Source organism: Augochlora pura, chromosome 4 (assembly GCF_028453695.1).
Source record: "Augochlora pura isolate Apur16 chromosome 4, APUR_v2.2.1, whole genome shotgun sequence".
Classification (NCBI taxonomy): Eukaryota; Metazoa; Arthropoda; class Insecta; order Hymenoptera; family Halictidae; genus Augochlora; species Augochlora pura.
The window spans coordinates 9,015,774-9,036,031 of NC_135775.1; the positions used below are offsets into that span (position 1 = coordinate 9,015,774).

General features: G+C 39.3%; 1 protein-coding gene across 2 annotated transcripts in view; it reads right to left on the reverse strand.

Annotated features, from left to right (window-relative positions):
- The window catches only part of LOC144468917 (neural cell adhesion molecule 2), a 451,988-nt gene that overhangs the window by 160,758 nt on the left and 270,972 nt on the right, over window positions 1-20,258 (reverse strand). Inside the window, exon 1 of one of the 2 annotated variants that reach the window (XM_078178727.1) lies at window positions 18,511-18,605. The exons of the other annotated variant lie outside the window; for it this stretch is intronic. The gene's annotated coding sequence lies outside the window, so the exon portion shown is untranslated. Of the gene's footprint in view, window positions 1-18,510; window positions 18,606-20,258 lie in introns of those variants that run through there. 2 annotated transcript variants of the gene reach the window in all.

A 20,258-nucleotide genomic window follows, 5' to 3' on the forward strand; every position in this document is an offset into this window, starting at 1 on the left:
AGTACAATTTAGCTCGGGCGCTTCGTTCGTGGGAAACGCGACACGTGTGCCTTCGATTTGTATCTTTTTCGTAGCGAACGGGAGATATCGTTTCCTACAGCGACGTGTGAAATGAAATGAATCCAATGTCAATGAAATTTTCAACGTGTTTGTAAGTTAATTTATTCTTTAAATTATCATCACAAGCTCAAATACAAAATTAGAAAACGTACCTTTCTTATCTTTATTATATTTACCTATTTACCTTTCTTATATTTTTTGCAAATATCTTTTTAGTGATTATCTAATAAACTAGTTAGTATGAAGTGAAAGAATAGCTCAATTATTTAATTTTAAAGAAGTGACCTCACATTTGTGCAGCACTGTATATACAATATATACATATGTAACGTATCAGATGGTATATGTATACATATAGAACATAATTATATCATATAACAATTATATATGTGTCATATACATATGTATATCATTCACATAGAAAAGATCTGAATGTGCAGTACCATTTACAAGAATAAATCCTCTTCTGTTACCAAAAGTAATATGTAAACCGTATATAAAATCATGCATATTACATTATCATTCAATAAAACTTAAGTCAGACTAGCATGCTACCTAAGTATGATCCTAACAGACCGTAAAGGATTAACATTTTTCTTATCAAGAATCTCTAGAGCCTCTGTTTTCTCTTCACTCTTCTAATCAGCGTAGTCATCTCCATTACTAATTTTCTAACCGATCCAAGAAATTGCTTGCCCCGTAACAATTCCGTAAAATGAGTACCGCATAAGGAACTGCAGTCTAGCAGTTACCTGTCTCCTATCAGCAACAACATCTCTAATTGGTCGATCACACGCGACGCAGCCCCGTCCCCGATCGGGTAAAAATATCTTGGCAAACTATCGGGCCCGGTCGATCCAATATTGACGCAGGCCCCGTGTAATTCCCTTTTGACTGGCTGCTCCGGCGTCGTGAGAATCGCGGACGGCGAAAAGGGTGGGGGTGGGGGGGAACGAGAGAGAACACAGGACGAGTCGCACGGACGCGATCGGCCCCGCAATTCCATTTGCGGAATTTGCCAAGTCGGTCTTAGCCAGATTCGCAGCCGGGCCGAGCATCAGCGCACCGAATAAAGGGCCAAGACGTTCTGGCATTCCCATGGCAACCCCCGTCGCTCATCCAGAAACACCGCGGCCAACTTTGATCCCGCCGGCACCGGGCGTGTTCCACTACAATGGCCATCGTGCCATACCCGACGCGGGGACCCGTCCACTCGATTACATTATCCCGGGGAAAACGCGGGGTACTCGCGACCACCACCGACAAAGACGTTCCACGTTGTCCACGGTGTTACGCAGTCTTTTCACTACGGGACGACTTCCGGCGAGACAATGCCGCGGTTCATCGGCGGTTTAGCGGCGGCTTACCTCGGTCTGGTACCGCCGCGCCGGATGTTAAGAGCAAGAGATCCGGGATTCGCTGAACAGTAACCGGCCTCGAATTACAATCCCGGAAGAGGTTGTTGCGTCCGCATGGCTGAGGAGATTGTCTTCGCTCTCGTGAAACGCGATGTAACAACTACGTGGCATGGGCAGCTCTCGTTCTTATCCTCCTTTTTGAATGCTTAATTTTCTTCGGAGAGAACCAGCCGGAATCGTGAAACTTTCGCAAGCTTCGGTACACTCGACGAGACTTTGCCGAGAGGAACAAAGGACGATGGTAACGTGGTAAATAATTTCGAAACTGTTGAAGCGATTGGTAGATATTTTTACTATATTCAGAGAAATTATTGATCCAATATATTCATTGTTATTTTAATAATATAAGTATACAATGTACGTATATTCAAGACTTAACGTTGCGATCGCTATACTACAGATCTTTATAGTAAATAAAAATTCTATTCGGCAATTGTATAAAACGATAGTTAAATAAAAATGTACTTGTTCCTTTAATAGTTTGAATCAATCGAAAATAACGTAATAATATTCTTAAATTCTTTCAATGTTATCATTATTCTATATTTTTCTAGTCAATTTCTGCAATGTAGATTTTGAACAGAATTTGCTACATTGTTCATCTATTTTAAATATAAATAAGATTTTATATATCTGTTATCAATACTTGATCGCTACAGTTAACACTAAATCGACCATGCCAGTCTCTCAATTATTATTTTCAAATTGTAGAAATTAAAAATGGAATAAAAAGAAAGCGACAGATAGAATAATTCGATTAGAAAAATGTATTTTGGTAAATAAAGTCTTCTGGTAATCGATACGAGTCGACACAGACGCGGCTTCATCGGCCGACGGTTAATAAATAATTCCGGGAAAGAATGCGCAAAGGCGAATAGATTGCTAGATCCAAAGAAATCCCCCGATAGATAAGACGGCATCGCATAAAGCGCGAGATTCAATGCTCCCATAGTTTCCGAAGACAGATTTCAGAAACAAAGGAAGCATAGTATATGGAAGTCCGATCATATCCGCAGCTTCGGAGGCAGTATGCGCTAAAATATTTCGCCCCGGGTTTTCTGGCGTCGTTATTCACCTTTACGACAGGCGTTCAGTTGCGCCGTAGCCAAGCTCCGCGCCGCTGCTCGCATTCCTCATATTTTGAGTAATATGTATGGGCAGCGGCGTAGCATAGCTACGCATTCCAAGGTGTCGCCCGGAGCTGGCGCTGGGGCGACGTTGCGCTAAACGTCGATGCCTGGACTACGAACGACAGCCACCGCTGCTTTTAGAGGACCCTGTCGGCCGGAGCTGCCGTGATTTCTGCCGCGTGATCGATGAACTCTTTCACTCGACGTGTTTTAGAACAGACGAAATGCGGACACGGATTCCTTGGCAATCCCGGCGACTTTTGAATTTCTGCACGAATTTTATTCTTCCCTTCGGATTCGTTGCAATTGATCGAGATAGAACTATTGTGTAGTCGAATCTGATCTGTAATGGAGTCGAATCTGACCCATATGGTAATGTCACGTGTCCCACATGTCATGATAAAATAATGCAGTAATATGGTGGGTTGCCTTTTATATTAATTCAATGTGTAGACTTTGTGTGCCGCAAAAAAAGATAGAAATTTTAATGATGGGAGAATTTCAGATATTATTACTATTAAATCAGAGTTAGGTAAAATTTTATTCGCATCATGCAGAAACAATAGAGATCAGCGAATAAAATTTTATTCGATACCATCGAAAGGAAATTCAATCAAATATTAATTTATAGTATAAGAAATATATCCGAAAACAAGAAGGTAGACAATTTGAAAATTTAAATGACTTAAAAATCAGTATTAAAGAGGAATGGAAAAATTTATCACAATCTTCAATCAAAGTACTGTATAAATCCTTACTAAAAAGGATGATAGAAGTAATTGAGAACCACGGAGGTTCCACACATTAGTAAACACAGGTACAGTTATATCATTTCCATATTTGTCTATTTTAAATTTATATAATATGGAATATTTTTCAGTTGTGCTATCATTTTGTCTGTATTCATTTTCGTATTTGTATTTTCACGCCGAGAATTCGTCGAAGAAAAGTCAATAAAAGTTATTTTTATATATTATTAAAAGGTAGTCTTTCTGTATCATTGGCACATTTTCTATACCATAATTATAACGCGAGAAATTAAAGATACCATGCGTGTGCTATCTTTTACTTCGCGAGTGTATATTATCTAGAATTTCATACGGTTTCATTGAATTGTCAAGAGCCGCCCCAAACTCGAAAGTGTCGATTAATTAACATTTTTCAAGACGTCCCGAACTTCCTCGAAACTCGTCCATCCCGTGCCGATAGACGACGGACTCGGGATTATCCGGTAATCGACCTCGGCCGCGTATTTTTCGAGTGGAAAAAGATGCCGGCAATAATCCCCACGTTTCCGTTCCGGTCGGGGCAGACGGCGAAACTTCGCCCGAAACGGGCATCAAGAACGGGCGCGGCCATTGTATTGAAATTGGAACCATCCAGATAATCCGAACTAACGCCGGCCGGGCTCGTCGAAAGTTTTTCGCTCGTTACAATGATCGTCTTTCTGTTCATATCCCGCCGAGGACGAAATTCCCCAAGCAAGATCGCAAATCCGCTTCGGATCCGAGGATCCTCTGTCAGTGAAGTTGAGAACGATTTGACGAAGAAACTCCTCCGAACTTCCACGGCCGCGGGAAACTGTATAATTCCCTTCGAATAGTCTTGGGTTCCGTTTAATCCGCTATAAATAAATATTTCTTTCCCCGGCTCCGCTGAAGCGCTTCCTTAACCTCCATCCATCCTTGATGATAATTTCACACTGTTTCAAGCTTCGGTGTACATTACTCTGCTGTTTTCAGGAAAATTCATCTCGGACTTTGCGAGCTTTATCATTTTTAACGTGAATTATATGTATTTATTGTTGTCAATGAAAGAACATATAAGGTAAAAATGTGATAATATTTGTTTTATGAGAAAGGCTTTAATTTGTTAATTTTTTAAATTAAGGGTTAATACTTCGAGTTGCGATCGGGCTACCTCAAAGAGCAATGTTATTTATTTAATAATTGGGAAGCGTTCTGCTAATTAAAATTGGAAAATTGTTGCGAGTATTTTTTAGAAATCTTTTGGCAAAAATTAATTATAAGTACGCATAATTATTAGGAATTGTGTTTATTACTTCATTATAATTCGTTGAAATTCTTGGGTTTTTAATGTACAGTAAAGGCTCCCTTATCTGCTAGTTTATTTTTGTAATATTCTGATACGAAATGATATTGTCTAAAAATATTATTCAAGCTCTTTAACCCTTAGCACTCGAGTGGCGCCTCTGAGGCGCCAATGAAAATCGTTATATCATTTCCAAAATAATTTTGACATTATTAAAGACCCTTCTATTTAAAAGATTGTTAATTTGTAATTGTCATATTCATAAATTGTACCAAGTGATATAAAATGGAAATATAGCTGGTTAAAACAGCTATTTTAGATCTAGGCTTAAAATGGCCTGGAGTGCAAAGGGTTAATAGACGACAACGTATCTAAATAATACAGTTATGTTGCAAATATTTTAAACCTAATGGGATCGGTGTTGTAAATAATTCGCAAGTCAATTATATACTGATCAAAATTCAGATCAATTCTTGAACGTTTATTACATAAATTAATGAAGATTTGCAATCGAATTCAGTACAATTAACAAAAGTATTTATAAAAACTGCGTATGGTATAATACGAGACGCAGAAGACACAGAAATGAATCGGAATAGTACGGTATAAGAAACGCGTTTGGGACGCGTAGATTGAGTAAAGACGCGACGATAGCGCGTACAGAGCGCGAACAGAAACGGAGCGCGACAAGGACGGACAATTGCAAGATGCACTTACGTAGTTGGCAGAAACACTTCTTCATTGTTGATTCTACCGTACTCGACTAAGTTCGCGGGAGGTTTCTGCGAACCTCTTGCATTTCATGCATACAGGAAAGGGGCCCTTCGGGGCTAATCCATTCCGCCGAATCGTCACGATCGAGGTACCGTGATCGCGACAACCCTCAAACTCGGAACATAGCACACGCATACACGCGAAACGCACATGGCATGCTCCCATAAGCCCAAGATTACAGGGCGCTGTCCCTAACAAATGTAATCATTAGATAATTATTTGAATATCAATTATCCAATTATAGATACAGGGTGTCGCAGGTTTTAATGTTTAAACTTTGTCAGTGTATTCTATGGTACAAAGTAAAAAAGAAATGCCATGTAAACATAGGTCATATAAAGCTTTATTAAGAAGTTATAACAAAAATTCAGAAGAGGAATATATATATTATACATTATCCATTATTTGGAGATTTATATTGCACAAATAAATGTTCATATAATAGAGTCTTCACTGTACATACATTTTCCAATTCGAATATTTTAGCAACATCAGGACCCGAATTTCACATGAATTTTCATGAAGTTCTATCGTCAACGTCCTTCCGTCAAGAATCGTTCTGTGTAGAGAGCATAACTGGGTATAGCTCTTACAGCACTTGAAAAGTATTTGAAGTTCGAACTACTTCAATAGGATCTATAAGTAGAACACCCCTTCAAATTCTCTCCTGCAAATTGACTATCGGCGATGATTTGTGTGTGAAATAGGGGTAAACTCTCGCAAGAGGGCTCGGAAGGGGGAGAACATTCTTCAATGAAATTAATTGAAATGTGAGTTACCCTGAATTCGGGGGTGCAGAATTTCTCTCATTAATTCACCTCTCATAAATTTGCTCGCGAGCGTGCGAAGAGAGCAATCTTCGCTGAAGAGAGTCTCGAACGCAAACATGAAAAGGGGACATAGTTTATGGTGATAGAACGTTCGAAGATGTCCACAATGTAGCTATAAAAAATCGACTGTTCTCGATTATTTAAGCGTGACTAATGTGCAGTAAATTCTCTCCGATAAATGTAAACAAATGTGGACAAAAATGGACAAAAATGGACAGTTTGGGAAGAGGAAGTGCAATTATTCGAGATTCGCGGCTTTTTATAGTTGCTGATTGTTAAAAATGACAAAAATAAGTAACGATGCTCGAATAATCGTATTTCCTCTTTCTAAATTGTCGATTTATATTTAGAAAAGCAATTGGAAAGAATTTACTGTATATTGTTTTATAACAATGACGAGATTAAATTTATTTAAACTTCCTCCGATTTTTATTACAATATATGCTTGAATTCAGAAGTTCAGATGAAAATTTCCGATAAAAACATTTTTATGATTTAATACTTACATTTATATATAATTACCTATATTTCTAAAAACAGAATCTGTACCTTGTTCGTTACGCTCTAAATACAATATGTAAATTGTTGAATCAAGCATCCTAAATTCATTTCAACGAGGCTATTATATTCAAAGAGTTTAATATGTTTACATTTTATTTATACTTATATTCGTATTTAATTATTTATATTTATATTTTATATTACGACGAGTTTATTATGTTTCAATTGTTGAAATTGCGAACTCTATATTAACAAACAAATTAATTTAGAATTTCTGTTCTGATAAGGTATCGTATGTCAGTTACTTTTTAAGCTCGGTAGATTTAGTATCAATATTACCTGAAGCAAGCGTAACTGTTCTTACGACACCATTAAATTCAGCAAAAGAATTTTGTAAATTCGAGGAAGAAAAACAGTTTCGGAAAATTTGGAAAAATTTCAGTTTTAAAGCACCCCTGTACAACTAAAGCCTGAGGCATCTTTTTTTCCCGCAAACGTCAGCCGACATACCGTAGTGAGGAACAGTAGATCGTGGCGTCGTGCTTCGAACAACAAATCAAAAGTGTCTCCATCACGACCGCCGGCATGGTGGAAGCAGTAGCAGTCCATTCGCCGAGCAATCGAACATTTTCGATCAAGCAGAACGTAGCCCCGAGGGGTAAAGAAACTAAGTGGAGCAGATCAAAGTTCCCGGAACCCGGTCCGATCTCGAAACGGTCCCAATCTCCTTTGGCGTCGTGATCGGGGTGTTCGCCGACGCGTTTTCCATCGTTCGAGTCCGGTTCAAAGTTGAAGACAGTGTTGGCTCGGGCCGAACAAGCGACGAATCGATCCCGAAATTCTACGGTGGTGGGGGATCGGGGGATGAACCGGAAATAAATTAAACGCGGTGGCCGGCCCGGTGGACCAGCTGGCTCCGTCCTCTGACAAAACGAAGCGGGCTGGCCAGTGCATCCGGGGCTTTCGGCTCGTCCCGATCGATCAACGCGACGACGTGCAGCTGGCCACCGAAGCCTACACGCTCTCCTCTCTCTCTCTCTCTCTCTCTCTCTCCCTCTCCCTCTTTCTCTCTCCGACTGCCTCTCTTGTTCTGGAATTTCTCTCCGTACCTGTGCGTACGCCACCAATATGTCCGCTTTTCGCGCGTTGTCTGCGACCCGTAATCTACGCTAACTGCCGGCGAGAGCAACTCGTTTCGAAAGCTTCGAAGAGACCCCGCGCGAACGGAAGTTGAACAATTCGCGAGTACCGCGAGCTCCGCGCAAGTCCTCGAACAAAAGATTTCGAGTTGCAAACGCAACCCAAGTCCGGTTGCCCTCCACCACCTTTTCAACTCTCCGCCGTAACGAGGACGACGCGGAAGTTTGCGCGCTTATGGCATCCACGAACTTGGAGAACGTGTAGCGGAACGGTGCTTTTAACTCTTGCTATGGGTTTGACGATTTTATGGCAACCTTAGCGAGAGCCATTCACATCCTTAGTAGGAATTGTTTGTAAAGTATGGACCTTCCTGGTAATTTTACACGAAAGGAACAATTCTCTTCCATGTATGTTACTGCCACTTCATTTTATTTCTCAAAAGTATATTTTTGAGAACTTTTGTTGCGCTTTTAAGTTGCAATTAATTTTGCATTAGCTTTGGGTTAGATCTAGGTTCCTTTCGGGTTAGGCGAGTGTTAGGTTCAGTTTATTCAAGTTTGCGACATTACGTTGAACGGCTTTTCTTTATACGAGTTACCATAGGAATTATTGATGTTATTAGTTTAGTATTTTAGTAATTATTAATTTAGTTAATTTTAGTATTATTAGTAATTATTGATATTATTATTATTATTATTAAACTATTATTATTAGTAGTAGTACTATTATTTACATCCTATTATTTACATTCTCAGGGATATTAACTCCACTCCTGAGGAGAAAATTCGAATATCTCAGAATATTACTGATTAATCTCTCCACAAAAATCAACCTTCGGCTATAATAATCAAGATCTAACAAAATACCAAATCGTGATATAAAATACATATAAAGTTTTTAGGACAATGATTTTGACAAGTTATTCCAAGTCATCAAAATCGGCGAAGTGCCTATTTTTCACTAAAACTACCGCGTTACTTAACTCAACTATTCGGATAACTATATTTTCTCACTGTATTACAGGTTTCATGATTTGTCGCGAAGATCCTGTTACTTAATGCGACTTTTAATCGCGCGTCTCACTTGCTATAATGCGTTTTTAATGCATTCGAAACGTTCTCGCGTTAACGCATTTTCCCGGCCGCACAATGGACAAAAGCACAAAAGGTGAAACTCAAAATGTCGCAGCGACAAAGGCACGCGGATTTTAATACTGGATGGTATGTTTGAAGTTCTTTCTATGGAATTAACGTCGATCCTCTTAGCGATCCTAATGGTTTCAAGTGGAAAATTGGAATATATAGTTTGCAACCCTGGATAGAAACGGACACGACACGTTGGCGCGCGCACAGACGCGGGATCGTGATCGCGCGAGCCGGATTGCAAATATTTGAGACGAGAAAATAAGAGTTGGACTTTTTGTGGACCCTCGTTCATTTACCGACCGAAATTGGATTGCTTCCGTGAAACCGATGTCTTTCTCGTAATTGTTTAAGCGAAAATGTTACTAGAGAATAGCGAAGTTGAACGAACGCGGGAGAACAGTCGCTGCTTTAAGTTGGTGAGAAAGAAATCCATTATTTTTACGCGAACTTCAAGACTTTATTTAACATGTTTCGGATTGTCCGATTTAGGTCAAATATGCATCGTCGGATGTTTAAGTAAATATATAAAACTGTAGATCCTTTTTCGAAAGCTGTTGATTTAATAAAAATATGCCCCGTTTGCGTTATTACACCTTTTTCAACGAGATCTCAATACAGAAATGCCTGTCTTAAACGAATTCTAATCTTTAGAATTAATAAACTCCGATATGGAATATTTCAGACTGTCTTCATTTATATACTATTTAGCCCGTGAAAACTGTTCTAAATGTTTAAATTAGTGAAAGTCGGTTGGCGAAAGATCTATATTTTATAAAATTTTATATTTCACTTCATTTAATTTCGCAATTGTTTTGTACGACGTATGCGAAGTTTTTATGGGATAAACAGTTTGTAAATGGAGACAGTCTGAAGAATTCCATACCACAGTTTATTGATCCGAGAAATCAGAATTTCTTGAAGACAGACATCTATGAATTAAACGCGCGTTGGGAAAAGTGTATTGAAATAAATGGGGTACATTTTGATTAAATCAATAGCTTTTGAAAAAAGATACGCAGTTTTATATACTCACTTAAAAGTCCGATAATTCATATGCACCAACCTAATACTTGGAAGAAATAGTGTCACTAAGTAATAATGCGATTTCCTGGGAAACCGCAACAAGAGACGTCGTCACAGTTTCCTTCCCCTGACACGTATATGTTACGCTTTGAGTTGTTTCATACATTTCGCGGCGTTGCTCACCGTTTGCTTTCACGTATTTCGATGTCTGCTGGAAAGAGATTCGATGCTTTCACCGTGAAAGTAGGAGAAGCCCAAGGTAACAGTCACCCAATGCCACGAAAACAATTCGAACATGAACTCCTCTACTTCCGGCATGCCAAGTAGCTCCGCCAACTGCCTGACAAGCCATCGGAATTCTACTTGCACATTACTCGGGCATCCGTGCCGTGGCAGTTGATCTTTTGACGTTAAAGCCACCGGAAAGAATAAAACTGTGCCGATGGTCGCAAAGGTATCCGGCTACGATGAAACTTTCCTGTGAAATTGCTCGTTGCCACTAGCCACGCTCGTAAAATCAGCGAGGTATTATGCTAAAGGCTCGGTACTTCGACGTAATGAAATAATCGCTCGTTCCATTATGGAGCAAGGAACCGAACCAACAAATAAAAGCGCCTTTCAATCGGGCGATCTAAGGTAAAATAACAATATTCGACGCGGGACAATACAATCGACCTTTGATTACATCCAAGAAATACATTCCAACCCTTAATCTACGTAATAATATTATTCAAGTTCGATTTTCAGGTCGCCTTTGTCTTCGAAAATTATGGCGTATCGATCGACTTATAATAACCACTGAAAGCATTATCTTTTTTCTGATAATGGTGGTACTTTCAGGGTGAAGAATATAATCCTTTATCGAATTTTAGTTAAGTGCTGCATTTCCTTTCAAGCGCTACTTATTTATTCGCGAATAGTCCTTTAGATGACACATCTTCTGCATTACAAAATCTGTTGTCCAATGCATATTTTGGAAGTGGCAAGAGGTGCAAAAATTGCGTGGACCACCCTGTATTTATCGAATAAGATATATTAAATTTTTTCCTTTATTTTGTTTATTTCTTACTTAAAGAATCAGTATGTTTTGTTCGATAAATTATTTCTATCCTAGAACTTCCAAGTCGGTTTAAAGAGTTTCCTATGGAACTTGTTGGACATTCAAATTACAAGCAGAAGGTTTAAGCCAGTTCTGTCCGACAGGAAGGTTCTCGCAGGATATACAAACATCGAAAAATTCGTACCCCGAATCCATTAACCCAATTATCTTTCCGCCCACCTTTCTTCCGCATCTCCAACAATTTACGAAACATTTCATTCGGAGATATTTCCCCGGTTTAATTCACGTACCGCGATAACCGTTTATGTTCCATGCATTATTCAAAAGCGAAAAAGGGCGCTGGAAGGGTCCCGGGCACGACGGGGCCGACCACGCGTGCCCGAAATTCTTGAATGCCACGTTTGGTACACTGAACCCGGTACACGACTGCGGGCTATCAGTACCATCAATTTCCGAAACGGATCACTTTTTCGAGCAATACTGTCGGCAATTGGTCCGTTATCTGCGCGTAACAACCTAACCCGCCGCCGATTAGACAAACGAGCGCAATATAGCCCGGTACATCGACAAATCGCAGCTTTTCCGGGGGCGGTAACGTGGCCGGGGGTTGGCGCAGTTCTGTGTGCCATTTCTGCGGACCCTATACCTTTGCGCCCCGTTATCGTTCGTGGATCTCCGTGGCAAAATTCAGCCGTTCTCGGGAGAATTGGCCGCGCGAATTTTAGACCCACAAATATCCGCCGCTGCGTACAAAACGGACGGTCATCCATGCGTCCGGTCACGTGATCTACATTTTTGCCGCAAACGTTACCGCGCAGTGCTGCGGCGAAATAAACTTAATCGTTCTTAGCGCGTGCAGCCTTACGTTGTCTTCGTAGCGAAATGCGTTCGAAGTTATGGCTTTGGCGGTGACAAAAAGTTTCGACGAAAATTCAAATTGCTACAAATGGCAAAAAGAGAGTAAAAAGTATGTTTTAACTTTTTAACTTCAGTGAATGAATCAATTAGAAATATTGCCTTTTGCAGATATGGACAACTCAAATTCATGCTGGAATATCCATCGGAACCGAAACAGTTCTCGCTACTTCGGTAGACTTGGTGTTCCAATATTCTCGTGACCGACTGTAGATGGCATCTTGTTGTGCAGAACTTTCTCTTTGAACTCGCCGTTCTTTAATTTGCAGATCTCGGAATCGCCACACGCTTCTTGCCCCGTTAAAATATGTTCCTGAAAGTTTGCTTGCTCTGGATGCACAATGCACGATCTGTATTTGCAGGCGGTATGTTTCGAATCCGCCACAAAGCCGGCGAGAAAGTTCGCGTGGCGAATCTTTTAACGAGTTCGCGAAGCTCCGCATTCTTCCGGGGATTCTAATTAAAATCTACGCCGGTTTTTAATTTGCCCTCGCTACGTCGCCGCGCGAGCTTGCGCCTCTCTCTCTCTCTTTTTTCTCGTTCTCTTTCTTGCCGCGATTCATCCGGGGACAAACTTCCGAGCAATTAAAGAAATTCCCAAATATATGCAGGAAGTTCGCCGGGACCGTAATGGATGCGAAACGACTCGTAAAAGAAATGTCCGGCATTATGAAGGGGATTGGGGAGAGCGAACGCCAGTTTCACGCCAGTTTCGGGGCGGAAATTGGGAATTAGCGATGGCGGGCCGAATCCGCGGCCGACGAGGACGAGCTCGGCCCGTGTCCTCGACACGTCTGTTCCGCTATTAGTGGGGCAGGACCTAATTGTTTCCGTGTGGCTATTACGAGCAAACCAATTAAGAAACGTCCCCATAAACGTCCGACGCATCGCGGACACCTAATAATGATTGTCCCGGGACGCTATAGGAATGTGCTCCCGGTTAAACATTATTCGAATCAAAGTTTTATTTTACTCTATTATTACTCTATTATCATCCTTTAGTTAAAGCTTGTCTAAAGCAATGTTCTTTAACCCGGCAGCCGTTTCTGACGAGTATACTCGTCATGAAACAGAATGTTGCCATTTCTAGCGTGTCGAGTATACTTGTCAAAAATAGCTAAGTGGTTAAGAAGATACGCTTTAACCCCTTGCCGTACTTTGACGAGTCTGACTCGTGATTACGACTTCTAACAATAACCTGTTAATTATGAATGTTATTTCGTCCTTTTAAGTCGCAATAAAATTCTGTCTTTTTGCCACTAATATTTAAGCGCTGAAGTAATTCTAACCACACTATAAATATTAATTTTATTTCTTCTCCAAGAAATTATTCCAATCGAAAATTATTTAATCATTGTAACTGCGAAGACAAAAGTACTGCAAAAGGTTAACATACTTTATTAACCTTTCATGCTGCGTTGATTAGCACTTATTTGTTCTTAATATTTTCCCTAATAGGAACAAACAATTTTTGTTTCTTCTGTTATTTCTATTTACGTTCATTTTTAAACTTTGAGAAAAGAAGAATTAATTTTGATTTCGTTTTCAAAGAAATTAATAATATTCATATTTAGTAGAACTTGCATGAAATCTTTGTCACGAATCTGACTCGTTATTATAGTGTAAGGGGTTAAATTACGTATTTATTAAAAGCGTTGTATCTAAACGAAATATGACGAAAACTGAATGTATATAATATAATTACATGTCAGGCTCAAAATGTCACTCGCAATCGACACACATTACAATTTTTATACCAATCTTATCCAGTTAAATTACTGCTTCAATTTTTTTTAAATTTTCCTTAGATTTCGAGTAGATTGATTTTAACAGAAAATAAAAGTTTTCAGTTTCATACAAGTTTCAGTACTGTTCTGTTATTTTTCTCAAATAAAATGAAAAATTTGTACGAAAACTTAATTGGCAAACGCAGTTAAATCGTGGCAACGTTTTCACCAGATATTATAAATGCGGATCATAAAAACTACTACAAAAGCTGTGCAATTCGGTAGAGGACCGAGTTTTGCGAATATGTCGTTATTCAATATACGTTAATTGCTTGTGCGTGCAATTGTCCTGTACATTTGTCAACGTTCTATTTTTATGTATTTTTCGTGTTATTTTCGAATATCGCGGCCACGCTCGATTGAATCATTGTTTCAACAAAGTTGTTTGCAGCTCGTTGGAATATCTCTACGAAAATATTCCGGAAATACTATAAACCGTGGCTGAAGATTTCGGAGAGATCTCGAAAGAGTTAGCTTACGAAAGAAGAAAGAAATTAGAACGAAGTTTCCGCCATATAAATTGCAGATTCAGCCCGTTGATTCTACTTCATTCAGCTCGTTCCATTCAAAATGTGAAACGCCTATGTATATGACTGAAAACACGTTATCGTTTCGCTGTAATAGCACCGAGTCCCGATGTTACCGCATGAACGGAGCATATTGAATAGTAACAAGTTCCACGTCGAACAAAAGTTGCATTTCCGAATCTGCAATTCGCGGATTCGCATTTTGCATCGCCACCGCACGAATTTCTACGGTTTCGATCGCGAAGAAGTTTACGGGGCTGGCTCCCCGAGGCGTGTTTTCCCGTTAAAATGGCGTCGCCGCCGTGGGCAGAGATCGTTAATTTACGTAAAACGTCGGGTGAAGTCTGCCTGAGCCGGACGGGATTAGCGAATCAACCTAAAGCCTGGAAACGACGGCTCGATCGCGGCTTTTGAGAGGCATCGACTGTGATGTCTTCGATTTACCAATCCCGGGCAGCATATACGTGGTGTCTCGGTTAACTGGGACACCTTTCGATGTGCCTGACATTCGAATTTACAAAAATTAGATCATTTCATCAATTAGCAAATTATACTAAATACTCGGCAAAAGACACTATACATATACAAATGTCTGTCATACAAATGTTAGTTCTATTAATTATATATGAATTATAGATTACACATCTTCACGCAAAATAAAAAAATTTCTGCGTTTCTTGAAAGAATAAAAAATTACTGAACTCACTCTATCGATGATGTAAACCTTTACCTCGAGTATAAAATTTACAAATTCTTTCTTAGTTTATTTTTCAAAACAAAATTTTACATTAAAACGCGATCATAAAATCACCTTCTCTCGACTATTTTTCAAAATTCATTTTTATTTCAAAGTGAATTTTACTCTGGCATCTAAAATACAAAAGAATTAAAATCCGCTTGCGATGATAATTTCTAATTTACCAGTTTCTAGATGTTTGTTAGCTGTCAATATCTGCATTAATTTTTAATTAAAAGCAACAGTAGCGTGCTTTGTCTCTTGTTATTACTTTTACAGTTCGCTTTGGGTGTCATACACCCCGCATGACTTGTACGTCAACTTAACTAATGCGCCTGGACCAGTATTAATTAATTTTATTTTTTAGAAATTTTAAGCGGTGATATTCAACACAGAAGTGTAACGAGCTTTTTGAGACCATTTAGAACGTGTAATGAAGTCATTCCCTCCTCTGGCGAGTTGAGAATTAGCGAATGTTTTTAGGTGTCTCTGTTTATCAAATTTTACGAGAACACCTAGCTCGGTGTTTACCGGTGTAAATGTCCTGCTGGTGATTCATGGACGGCACTGTATATTCAGTTGACCCTGCCGATAAATCCGTTCTTCTTGTCGTGTTTGTTCAGGAGGAAACAGCCCGGCGTAGCTGGGCTGTGAACTCCTTTCTCTCCCGGGCCTCGAGCATCCGATGGACACGAATCCTCGAATATTTCGAATCGTCGTCCCTCTATATTCTATCCGGTTTGAAATGTTTGTGCGCACCATTCTGGGGGGGCTCATCGATTCGACACTACACACCGCCGCACGGATGTTTAGACTGCTGTCCGATGCTAATCGAATACGACACGGCCGCAAGTGTATCGCGAATCTTCCTTGGAAATGTTGTGTAAATACATTATTTAGCCTGGTCAAAATCAAGCTTTGAATTAAATAGAGTGTTTTGTAATCTAATGTTTAAATTAATATAATGCAGCGATGGCTCTATTAACCCTTAACTGGTACAATAATTATAACTTGTACTATAAATACAAGGGTGAATAAAATTTTGATTAAATCTAGTTCTAGATAAACGACCCATCGTATTGTATTCGTAACTAGAGTATGACATAATAAAAGCATGGAAAATGAAACTTTTACTGTGACATAAAATATAAATAGAATGTTGAGACTACTCGTTGATACCTAACATACCAGTTAAGGCATATATGTATAAATTGAACAAAATCCGATAGTACATTATCACGAGTATATTACGTGCATCAGAGTGTAAAAATGTACGCACGCAAAAATGTAGTCCATAGATCAAAATTGATGACACAAATTGTTTTGTGTAAATTATTCACGGTAAAATTGTTCGTTGGAACACCTGGAAAATGGTTCGCGAGTGTATAAGAAATAATATAGACGCTCGTTTAATATCTCGTCGTGAATCTTAACAAACGTCGACGAGGAGGTCGATAAAATCGAAGCAACCCCGGCTTCAGACTTTGTCACGTCGTTTCAGCCCCCTCACCACTTAACGTCAGCGTTCATTTGTCGGCGACGAGTGGCAGCGTCGACTTAACGACCGATCAAAGTTACATCAGGTTTGCTTGACTGGAATCTTGACCGAGAAATTTCACTTTGTTGGTCGGCCCTGTGTACGTGTTACTTCGCTGACAGGGTCGAATCAAAGGGTCTTAATTCGGACGTCGATCAGAATCCTGAGAACGACTACTATTTTGTCAAATTGATTGACATTAGTACAGCAACACGATTAATTACATATCATATTATTACATTCAATTACATTCTGATGTCTTAACATATTAAATTATAAAATCCTCCCATCGGCAATTGATTCGCTTAAAAATAATAGCACGCGAAAGAACGTGTTCCGAATGAGATTTTTCCAATTCTCGAAACGTATACGCGCCATAATTGCATAAAGATCCGGAATCTAGTTGCATAATATGTTTTCGATATTATCGATTGTATGCTAAATTGTTATTGCTATTGTAACGCCAGCCACGCAAATTCTCGCAATGAATGTATTAATCCAGCAGCGCAAACAACAATACCATTAACTCACCGATGTAATTAGCTATTGCTATGACAAATTCGTCATCAGTAAACACAAACATTAGGGCGCGCGATTGCTGCGAGTAATTATTAATCAGCTTCATAAAGCAAAGTAAGATATAAATTCAATATTTTACCAATCAGAGCTTTTTTGATAGTTACATTCTTTTCATGTGATAATCTCGATCGAAATTATCAGGTTATATTATTGACTGTGATTTGTAGACGACGAAAATTTCTAGTCCCGTTCAATAATGCAATATAAAGTTTTTAACTGTAACTAATAGATTTATAAAAATTGTAATGCCGTTCGTAATGAATGAAACGATCCACAGAACATATAATGCATTCAGTACTTGTGAAAAGTGTTCCAAATTGATGAAAATAAAATGGACGAGTCCTGAAAAAGTTTAACGCTATCTCTACAAAGTACGGAAAGTTACTGACGCATATTACTTTATAAAAATGACAATATTGAATCTGCTAGGAGTTTTCGTCACTTTGATTATAATATACAATCGAATTAAAATATCCATTCAATAATCTCTTGACAATTATAACAATTAAAAAAAAAAATATGATGCCGGTCTTTTTAAACAATACAGCAGGCTTAGAGTTTAACCCTTTGCACTCGAGCGGCGACTCTGCGGCGCCATTAAAATTGTTACAACACGTTCCAAAATTATTTTTATAAATATCACCGAAGCATAGATTGAAAAAATTGTTGAAAGTGTAACCGTTATATAAGTCACGAGACTCAATTTCACACGCATTGAATAAATTTTGTTATATAAAATGGAAGTACTAAAAGCCTGAAAAACTATTTTAGATTTGCAGTTGAAACGGCTTCGAGTGCAAAGGGTTAATATGTCACGTGTACTGTGTCAACGATGCAGCAACTCTAATGTTGCACAAAGATCCGCAGTCAGGTAGTTATGAAGTCCGCGATCAGATTCCACACGGTCATAAAACAAACTTCGAAAGTTGTCGTGGAGTAATAACAGGCGTTTCCGAGCATACAATAGGCTCCCATTCATCACGAATTCCTATAACGCATCAAAAATGTTGCGACCCCAGTTTTCATGAAACACGATTTCACGTACAACACGCTCCACAATAAAATAAAAAGATACAAGTAAAACGAAGAGCTGTATGAACAAGGATTAACAATACACATTAACCAGTTAACTGTGGCGATCATTGCTTGCATTTCACAAAATAGATACTACAAAATAGGTTTATGTTATTTTATCGGAACATTATAAACAGATATTCAATAGTAAAAACATAGAAATTCAATAGCATAAACTTAACATAATTATATAATTTTTGTTAATTTCGGGCTACGACTCACAGAGAAAAACGTAAATCTCGACGCCGGCGTCAACGTGTTAATAAAGACAGCTTATCTCGTCGATTGGCATTACTCGCAGATAAATGAACGAAGTACTATCGCGCTGCATGGCACAATGTAACATATATGTTAAAAAACCCCTGGCACTGAAACGGTTAAAAGATCTTTTCAAGATCACGTCACATTAAATAAAGATCGTAAACATTCGCGAGAACTATGCACCGATCCGTAGAAAACCGCCCGACAATCAGCCGGGCTCGAAAAGCTCCTTTGTCGCGTGTCCGAAAATGGTAACTCGTCACAAGTCGCGCGACTCGCAACGCGTCCGACGCACACTCGGACCGTCGCGCCGCGTCGTCGATGCGGACGACGTCGTCGACAGCGCGACGTTACGTTAAACGTGGAACTGCGACTGCAACTGCGACCTACGAAGCCCCGCGTAATTCACATGGACGTTAACTCTCTCTCTCTGTCTCTCTCTCCGTTTGGCCCCGGTGCGTTGGCGACCGTGTAACGTTTGAACAACAGCGAGGGAAACGGTCGTGATGCAAAATGATTCGCTCGTTAGTGTAACGCGGGGCCAAAGCCAAGGATATCCGTAATATTTGAATGGGTCGACGGCGATGGCGGCGATCTCGTTACCGCGAGATTACTGCCAATATTACGAATGTCCACATTACCGTAACGCTCTCACGGCTCGCTCTCTCTGATTCGGTCTTACTAATTGTTACGCGTGACGCAATTCTACGCGCTGTGTTCCGCATGCAGTTGCCAGCTTGCGGTAGAATCCTGGGAGATTACCGTAAACCCTGGACAGTTAGCCCCCCCCCCCCCCCCCCCCCCCCCACCCTCTTCTCCGACCCCCTCTGGCACGCCTTGTTTCAACACCGATCATTCGATGCAATTATACACGGCCATTCTCAATTCCACCTTTCCCCATTTACCTTCCCCCTACTTCCCGCTATCGACACAATCATTCTCCGTTTTACTCAATTTCCCGTCGGCGATATTAACCCCTTGCCGTACCATTTTCTTCATGATGGTTACAATAGTAAGCACCTTTTCGATTGCAATAATTTCTTAGAAGTAAAAGTAAATTTATATTTATTCTATGTCTATATTTACTGGAACGATTGAATGTTGATTACAAGAGGACAACATTTTATAATAACTTAAGAGAACGGAATAACAGTTTTTAACAATATCTGACTCGTTAAAGTACGGCAAGGGGTTAATCTTTTCCCTTCCGCGATTGCCGATCTCTTTTGCCCCATCTGTATTCAAAACTCATGTCTGAAGTTCATACACGTAATTTGCGATTCGTTTTCCTCTATTTTCCTCTCCATTTTTCTCGCCTAATTATGCTTTTTTATATTTTTTAATAACGATAATGTTTAGTCTCCGACTCTTACAGAGAATTTTATAATACCGAGTACACGAGACAGTGATAGAATTATAGGATAGTAATAACAATGAGATAATAATGCATGGATATAGAATGAAAAAATCGGTACTAATATAAGAACTAGGTAGCAAGGGTAGCAGTAATATCAATAACATTAACAATAATAACAAGAATAATAAGAATAAGATCAAGAATTAAGGGTCGTTGATTACTATCAATAATAATAACAAGAATAAGATCAAGAATTAAGGGCGGTTAAGAATAATAGTGATGGTAGAGTATTGAAATAAAGTTGAAAGAGTTACAATTGTTACTTTGAGTCTACGTACTGTTATTATGACAT